The following is a 9465-nucleotide window of genomic DNA, read 5'->3' as shown; positions in this document are numbered from 1 at the left end:
TAAAGAAAATAGGTGTGTTTAGGAGATTCAGAAAGGTTTCTATTTATAGCCAAATTTGGTCAATACGGAGTAAAATAATAGGATGAGTTGTTAACTTGTCATAGGGATATGATCTGATTGCAATCACGTGTTTTCATGTTCATTTGGTTAATACGATACATATTTATTAATTATTTATCTTAGCTACATTTGTGGGTCGATTATGTATTTTCTTGACTTCTTTATAATGAAAATTGCGAGGAATTCTAAATGGAGGTTTGTACTCCGTTTAATAATGCAGTAGAAGGGGTAAATAAGACTTTTTATACAACTTTTGCAAAGTCTACCTAATCATCCTGTTTTCCAACTTTGGTACTTTTATGATTTTATATTATTAGCAAATGACAATAATAAAACTAAAATATTGATAATATAGTTTTTGGCGTTTAATCAACACAAAATCTGAAAATTGTAAGGTGCATCAGCCTTTATCTTGCTTGGTACAGACAAAAAACGCGGAAAGAACATCTAGCTATTTAATAAATAACATATAGTTATTTTATAAAAAACATGCAGCTGTTTTGTAAAGAACATCCATTTTTTTTTAATATTTAAAAAACATCTGTAATATTAATAAAGAACATGAAAATATTATGTAATGAACATGATTTATATATATCCACCATAATTTTAAGACAAAATTCAAAGAACAATATACAATAAGCAATGAACATTATACACAAATAAAATTACATTGCATTGACAATCAAAGAACATGAACATATATTCTTTTCACTCTTTTTTTGTGCAAATATGTTCCTTTTACTTTAGGTATATGTTCTTTATATTTTAATAGTATGTTCTTTTCATTACATCTTTACGTTCTTTACATTTGTATAGTATGTTCTTTTCGCAAAACAGCTCTATGATGCAAGGTACACATGCCTGTAGGAACCACACGCTGCACAAAATCACTTTTATGGTACTCCCTCCGTCAGTGGCGGATCCAGGAATTGTACCTAGGGGGTTCGAACTTCATCAAACACCCAATATCCAAATGCACGGATATAAATTGGGTATTCAAGTATAAAATAGAGTGTTCAAATAAATACCAATACACAAGTACACCACAAAATAAGTCCAAATTTCAATAAAATTGCAAAATAAAATGATCCGATACAATAATGCATAACTTTGATTAAATGTCAAAATACAATACATTAAAAAGATACAAATTACAAAAGCATTTTTCGAGTTTTCATACTTTGGAAACGTTCCAATTACAAAAGCATTGTTCGAGTTTTCATACAAAAAACATATCTACTGCCCATTTATTCATTTAAGTTAACAAATCAACAAAAGTTACAAAACAATCAACATATTAACAATTAAGAAATTGAAATACTCAAAAACAGATTAAAAAAAAAACAGATTAACACTTAATAGAAAAAAAGATTAACAATCTACAATTTAAACAAGTATAAATTACAAAACATATTAAAATACTTAAGAAACTGAAGAAAAAAAAAGAGCGAGAGAAGAAAGAGAAAGAAAGTTAGAGAATTGAGAAAAGAAAGAGAACGAAAGTTACAGTTTAAGGGAAAAAAATTTATAAAAAAAAAAAAAAAAAAAAAAAAAAAAAAAAAAAAAAAAAAAAAAAAACCCTAAAATTACGTCCTATCAGACTCAAACCCGAGACCTGTTGTCCAACTCTAGAGTAATCTATCCAACTGAGCTACAAGCCTAATGTTTTACATATTTATTTCAAATATTATTTATATAGTTTTCTGTTTTTTTTTTTAATAAAAATCCTTTTTTTTTTTCCGGATCTAACAAGGTTCAGTTGAACCCCCTGAACCCCCGTTGGATCCGCCTCTACCCTCCGTCCCCAAAAGTTCTACCTTTTTGGCCTAATTTTAATCCCAAAATGATCGACCCATTTGCATTGAAATACCCACCAATTTACAACAATATTTGTGGAAAATTAGCTTTCCCATATAAAATTTTGTTTTTTCATGTACTTTTAATACTTTATCTCTCTATTTTGTAACAAACCCCATGTAAATTTATCTTTCCGATATACTTTTACTTCTTTTTATTTAACTTTCTTAATACCTGCGAAATCAACCCAAAAGGGTCGTTTTTTCGGGGACGGAGAGAGTACTAATTATCTCTACTCTATTACTTATATACTTCGTATAATATAATCCGAGCAATACAGAAAATATAATATAAGTATTGACAATTAAAGCCTTCATACCTCCAGGGGCGTTACTTTCCAACCTTCTTTTTGCTGACGATTTGGTACTATTTGCTGAAGCTTCTATTGACCAAGCTCTTGTTCTAAAAGATTGCCTAGATAGATATTGTGCAGCCTTAGGTCAACGTGAAAGTCTTCCCAAATCTCGGGTTAACTTCTCCCATAATGTACCACAATCGGATGCAACTTCTATTAGCCAAGCGCTAGGGATGGAAGCAACAGCTGACTTAGGGCTTTATCTTGGGATGCCCACGCTTACCAGTAGAGTCATGAAGGCAACTTTTGCTCATATTTGTGAAAAAATTGATATAAGGCTTACTGGTTGGAAAACTAAGTATCTCTCCCTTGCGGGAAGAGTCACCCTTGCTAAGTCTACTATCACTACCATGGCGAACTACTCTATGCAAATGGCCAAGATTCCTCGCGGAATTTGTGATGAGATAGATAAAAAAAACGCATCGGTTTATATGGGGTGGCATAGAAGAGCACAATTGCATCCATCTCCTCTCTTGGGAGACATTATAGCCATCGAAGGACAAGGGTGGACTTGGTATTCATTCAGCTCAGCAGCTCAACTCTACTTTTCTTACAAAGCTTGGATGGAGGGTCCTTTCGGAGCCGGATGCTCTATGGTCTAGAGTTCTCAGAGCGAAATATTGCAAGGGTAGGTGTGACATTGATATGTTCACACCCACCAATAATATGTCAAACGTTTGGCAAGGAATCACTGTGAGTGCTCACTGAATTAAAAAAGGGTCGAGCGTAGCAATTGGCAATGGTCGAAGAACCTTATTCTGGGATCACTACTGGGCAACCGAAACCCCTCTCCGAGATTTAGCTACAGGCCCTGTTCCGGATGCTATTGATGGAGTAATTATTGATGAAATGTGGTCTACCGAAGGAGAATGGAAGTGGGATTTATTCGCAAATTTGCTTCCCTCACATGTTATGAAATTAATTGCTTCTCATAAAGTCTATAAAGACTCGGGTGTGGAAGATCTCATATTCTGGAGAGGCTCACACTCAGGAAAAATTTCAGTCAAAAACGTTGTGAATATCACGAGAAATGATGAGCAAATTCTACAGGATCCAAAATGAGATCTAGCTTCGGAAACTCTTGTGCAGCAGCAAATTAAGATGTTCCTGTGGCTAGTAATCCATGACCGTTTATTATGCAATGCTAATCGTTTCAAGCGTCAGTTGACTGATGATCCAAGGTGTGAGCTTTGTTCAACACATGCTGATGAAACACTCCTTCACTTACTTCGTGACTGTAGCAAAGCCAAGGAGATTTGGGCAAGTGTGGTGGCTTAGCTAATTATCCCTCCTTTTTTGGTGGCAATTTACAAAGCTGGATGACTCGTAACTTAAAAGCAGAAGGCCTTATTTATTCTGAAAATGGCCAACATGATTTGCTCTCACTCTTTGGTGGATTTGGAAATGGCGTAATGGCCATGTTTTTGGTAGAAATGATGACAATCCTCTTGACAAAGGAACTTTCATTAGAGGCAAAGTGGACGAGACTTGAAAGGTGCTTATGGGAACCACTGATGAGCAATCTTCAGTTAATGGTGAACCTCCCCGTAGGGAAATTCTAATCAAATAGCTGTCTCCTCCAGGGGGTTGGGTTCCCTCAACACTGATGGTGCTGCTAAAGGATCTCCTGGTGAGGCTGGTGGAGGTGGCATCTTGCGTGATTGTTTTGGCAATTTCATTAAGGCTTTCTCTGCCAACTTTGGTGTGTGTTCTACTTTCCATGCTGAGGTGCGTGCATCAGAAGTGGGACTTAAGATGGCAGTAGATAAAGGCATCTCCAAGCTAGTGATACAGATGGATAACAAGGCCTACATTGAAGCATTACAAAGCGAGGAGCTGCAAAGAGGAGAAGGTGCTATTATGCTAGGGGAATGTCGTAATATCATTAAGTCTCTTGGACTTAATTCTTGTATTTTTCACTGTTACAGGGAGGGAATAAGGTGGCAGATAGGCTTGCTAACTTAGGTGTTATCCAAAGGGAAAGGGTCCTTTATTTTGATAGTCTTCCGATCGAAATAAAGGAACTTATTCGGGAGGATAGTTTAGGAGTCACCACTCCTGATTTGTAATTTAATTTCTATTTTTTGTTTGAATAAAAGGGCGTTACCTTCGTTTGCAACAAAAAAAAAAGTTTCGAAATGACAATGTTTTTAAGTTTTAAAATTATTCTACTGATAAGAGTTTAGAGTATTGGTGAGGTGGGACCCAATGTGAGGAGAGAGAACTCTAAATTTAGTCCCCACACCGTTACTTTATGAAAACTGTCCCGTTACACTCTATTATCAAATGGAGTATAGTACTCTGATACTACTTCCTCGAAAATGGCTCCATATAAATGATTCCTTTCACCTAATTAAACATTAAATAATTTTACCATCATATAATATATTGAACAGATCATAACAAAATCTTACTTGATAATTTTTCACAAACTTTTATATGTGGCTGGCTACACCATATGACCAGTCATTATTAAGGTTACTTTATTTATTAGTGTTATAAGGGGTTATTTGGTCAGTGTTACAAGGGTTACTCGGTTACTGTTACATGGGTTACTCGGTTACTGTTAGGGGTTACTCGGTAGGTATTACAGGGGTTATAAGGTAAGTATTATAGAGATAACTTAAATCGCCCATATGGTGTGGATAGCCGCACACAAAACGCGTTGTAACTTTTTTTACTTGTACGGAGTATACAATTATCGGAAGCGGGTCAAGTACAAATCTAGTTGTTAAGTGATCGGATATGGTTTCATTCCCATCTCCTTGTCACTTGGGGAATTAGAGAAGGAGGTTTTTGCATTGTTGAAGCGGGTTCAAAAATTCTTGTATTCCCATCTCCTTGTCACTTGGTGCTCATATATTTACTAGGATATGATTTGTTATAGCTAGAGAAGTGGGGCCCAGATTTCATCTCGGCTTCCCACTATTTTTGTAGTTTGTATGCGTTGATAATAAAAAGGTCAGGTTTAGGCGTTCACTAGGACTCAGGATATTGGTGCTCGTGCAGCTGCTCACATCTTCACTAAGATTTGATTCGCTATAGCTAGAGGGGTAGGGGCCCAAATTGTATCCCAGCTTCCCACTAATTTCTTGTAAATTGATTGACTTTATAGATTTTTGTTGATAATAATAATAATAGTAGTAGTAGTAGTAGTAGTAGTAGTAGTAGTAGTAGTAGACTAGTAGTAGAAGCAGCAACAACAACAAAGGTAGTATATACTTCAATTCCTTTATACAAGTACATAAGTTTCCGCTTTCAGTTATTTCACATCTGTTTTCAGTTGTTTTAAAAAATATGTCTTGCATAGAAGTCCTAGCAGATAGGGCCTATGTGTTTTGGAGAAAATAGGATGACAATATTGTAAATACTGACATATGTATTTATAAAATATTATAAATTAAATGTGGTATCATCAACATTGGATATCATAATGTTAGGGTGAAAGTTCAATATTCAGTTTGGATTTTACCCCAAAGCGAATTATTTCCGTTTTGGATTTTTGAAACCGAATCTAAACCGACTTAGGATTTAATCCAATCCAATCCAAACCGAAATAATTCGGTTTTGAAAAATGAATTCAATCCAAACCGAAGAAAGGAGCCACAAGCCTACAAGGTGGTGAGGGAGGTGTTGGTGAGGAAGCCGCAACTCGCAAAATCTGAACTCTAACTCGCAAGATTTGAACTCCAACTCGCAACTCGCAACTATCAAGTACGGGTGAGTTCGCAAGGGAGGTCACGACTGGTGAGGGAGGAAGGGAGAATTTAGGGAGGTGGTGACTAGTGAGGGAGGCAGGGAGAATCTCAGATCTAAACTCAAAGAAAATAAGAAATGAAAGAGGAAAGGGAAAAGAGGGGAAAGAAAATAAGGGTTTAGGTCATATATGAAGGGGAAATGGGATGGGGTATTTGGGTTTGTACAATTCGGTTTCGAAATTCAGTGTTCGATTATTTGAAGGCACAAACCGAATTCAAACTGAAATATTTCGATTTTGGATTTTTAAAACCGATCCAAATCGAAAACCGAAAAAAAACCAAACTGAATTGTTAATTCGGTTTGATTTGGTTCAATTTTCAGTTTTAAACCGCATTATTTTCACCCCTACATAATGTTATGTATAGTTTTTTTAATAACATAAATATATATATGTTACATCACATATTATACCACTATGTACCATTAATAGTTTTTTCATAAATTTTCTTCTAGTATTTTTTTTTCTTTTTACAATTTTTAACAAATAAAAATGGATTAAAAAAAAAAAATTCCCTTGCCAACCCTCTTTACCCTCAATGCGGTGTCAGAGTTCTCAATTTCAAGGGGTTTGCGGTGCCGTAGTCCTCAATTTTAAGGAGGTGGGGGGGGGGTTTCTTGGTTAGGGATCGGGTTGGGGGTTTATTTGGGTCATAGGTTGGGGTTTCGGATTAATTAGGGTTTTCGGGTTGGGGATTCAAGAAGAGGGAGGGTGGTCGGAAAATCGATCTAAGGGAGGGAAATGAAAAAGGGAGGTCAGAAAAGGTTGGGGACGGCCAGACGGGGTCGTAAAATAGATCTACATCTCATAGTTGTTAGGAGTTGTGGTGGTGGCTACTAGCGTTGTAGGTTGTGTGGCCGTGTGAGAGTTGATGGTGCGTGTGTTGGTGCGAGGTGGAGTTGAGGGGTTTTTGGTGGAGTTGTGTGGGTGAAGGTTACTGATTTGAGGTGGTGGAGATTAAGAGCACTGCCGGGAAAAAAAGGGAAGGGGGAGGAGGGGAAGTTGCCGGAAAAAAGGAGGGAAGGGGGAGGATGGAGGTGGAGGGGAAAAGGGAAGACATTGATGAAGGTGAAGGAGAAGGATGGAGGTGGAACCGTGGAAGGAGGGGACAAAAATAAAATAAATTATTAATTAAACATAATTTGTTTTTTTTTTTTTAAAAAAAAAAGTATATATTTGGAGGAATTATAGCATGACATGTGACAAGGTGACTTGCTATTAGAGGTAGGTAACCGGTTTGGCCAAATAGAATAGAATGGGGTATTAAGCAACAAGGATTGCAATAAGATTGCAACAAGGATGAAATTATGTTAAATATCTATAGTTTTTAAGAGTTAAAACAAAACATTTAAAAAACACGGAAATAATATACGACAACAAAATGCATTATATGAAAGTTTAACCCGGTTTGTTCGGTTGACTATTTTATACTTCCTCCGTTTTCTTTTACTCGCAACACACCTTTTAAGCACGCAGTTTTAGGAGATGATTAGTGAGGGTAAACGAGCGATTTTATCAATATAATTTTTACACGAAAATTAGAATAGAGTTAAGTATCATTTATAAAAATTATAATGAAAAATTTGTCCATTTACATTACATAAACCAGAGCTCAAAACACGTGCCACAAGACTGTGTTGCAAGTAAAAGAAAACGGAGGAAGTATTTTTTTAGGAATTGATTGTTTTATGTAACCACAACCCAAGTACGAGTAGAGTTTTTAGTTATTCTTTTTTGTCCAATGCTACCCTCAATTTGAAGTTCTTTATTCGCCACTAAGTGCACTGTATATAATTTTTTATATCCAAAAAAAAAAAAAAAAAAAGTCTAGATTTATTTTATCAAGAGTTAGTATTATATACTCCTGTATCATGTACTCTATATCAATTATGATTGAGTTCTTTTGCCTAAATTTTATGTTATTCTGCTTAATCTTTTGTTATTTTGTTAAAATAGTATGTTACTTAATTACTTATTTATTTCAACATGTATAAAAAAAACAATGCAAGAATGAAATAACATGTAATTATTTAAAAATAACATATATATAAATTGAAATAATAAGAAATTCATATCAAAATAACTTGAATTTTATAAACTTAGAATACAGTGAAATGATTGATGTTGAATAAAATAATAATTAAAAAAAAAAAGGTATGCAAGTATAAAATAACATGTACTTATTTTAAAATAATATATATATAAATTAAAATAATAAAAAGTTAACATCAAAATAACATAAATTTTATAAACATGGAATACTTTGTGTATGGTATTCCAGAACTAACATAAAAATTGCATAAATGATCCATTAAAAAATGCCATAAAGAAGTTTATTTCTGTGAACAACTCATAATTGACATCCCTAATAAAATATTTTCATAAACCAATAAAATGTCCCTCGAGGTACACGAGATTAGAAATTCTGTATATTAGCCATTTCCCATTGGGAGGATTTATTTATTGCTCATTATCAAGTTTACGCACGGTTCATGAATTCCCTCCCCACTTTAGGTTCCTTATCTATGTTCTAGACTTTTAGCTATCTGTTTATCATAAATTTAAAATTTTCTATTTCTCCGAATTTCCGCTTTCTGGTTAACATTTTCATTTCTGAATCTGTACAACCTAGTAAAATACGAGGAATTCTAAATGGAGGCTTGTACTCCATTTCAATGGGGTAAATAAGACTTTTTATACAACTTTTGCAAAGTCTACTTAAGCATCCCGTTTTCTAACTTTGGTACTTTTATGATTTTATATTACGAGCAAATGACAATAATAAGACTAATAGTGACACAGATAAATATTATCAATACAATATTCAAACAAATATTAGCATTTAATCAACACAAAATCACTTTTATGGTACTAGTTATCTTTACTCTACTACTTCTATATAATATAATCCAAGCAATACAGAAAATATAATACTATCTCTGATTTTTATTATTTCCAACTTTAGAATATGTTATGTCTCACAAATAATACCCCAAAGTTGTAAATAATAAAAATCGGAGGTAGTATAATTATTGACAATTAAAGTTTTGAAATGACAATGTTTTTGAGTTTTAAAATTATTCTATTGATAAGAGTTTAGAGTAATGGTGAGGTAGGACCCAGTGTGAGGAGAGAAAATTCTAAATTTAGGCCCCACGTCATTACTTTATGAAAACCGTCCCGTTATACTCTATTATCAAATGGAGTATAGTACGGACGTGTTCGGTAAAATATAGTTGTGAAGGTAGCTGTTAGTTGTGAAGGTAGCTTTTAGCTGTGTGGACAGGTTGCTGTCAACAAGCTGTAACTGTGAAAATAGATAATTGAGGTATGAGTGTTCGGTAAAGTAGCGGTTGACTAGCTGTTACATATAAAAATCAATATTTTACATTTAAAACTATAGATTAAATTTTCAACAGCTACCTCAAAAGCT

The sequence above is a fragment of the Chenopodium album genome, chromosome 10 (assembly GCF_948465745.1).
Source record: "Chenopodium album chromosome 10, dcCheAlbu1.1, whole genome shotgun sequence".
NCBI classification, from domain to species: Eukaryota; Viridiplantae; Streptophyta; class Magnoliopsida; order Caryophyllales; family Amaranthaceae; genus Chenopodium; species Chenopodium album.
This window is presented reverse-complemented; position numbering follows the sequence as displayed.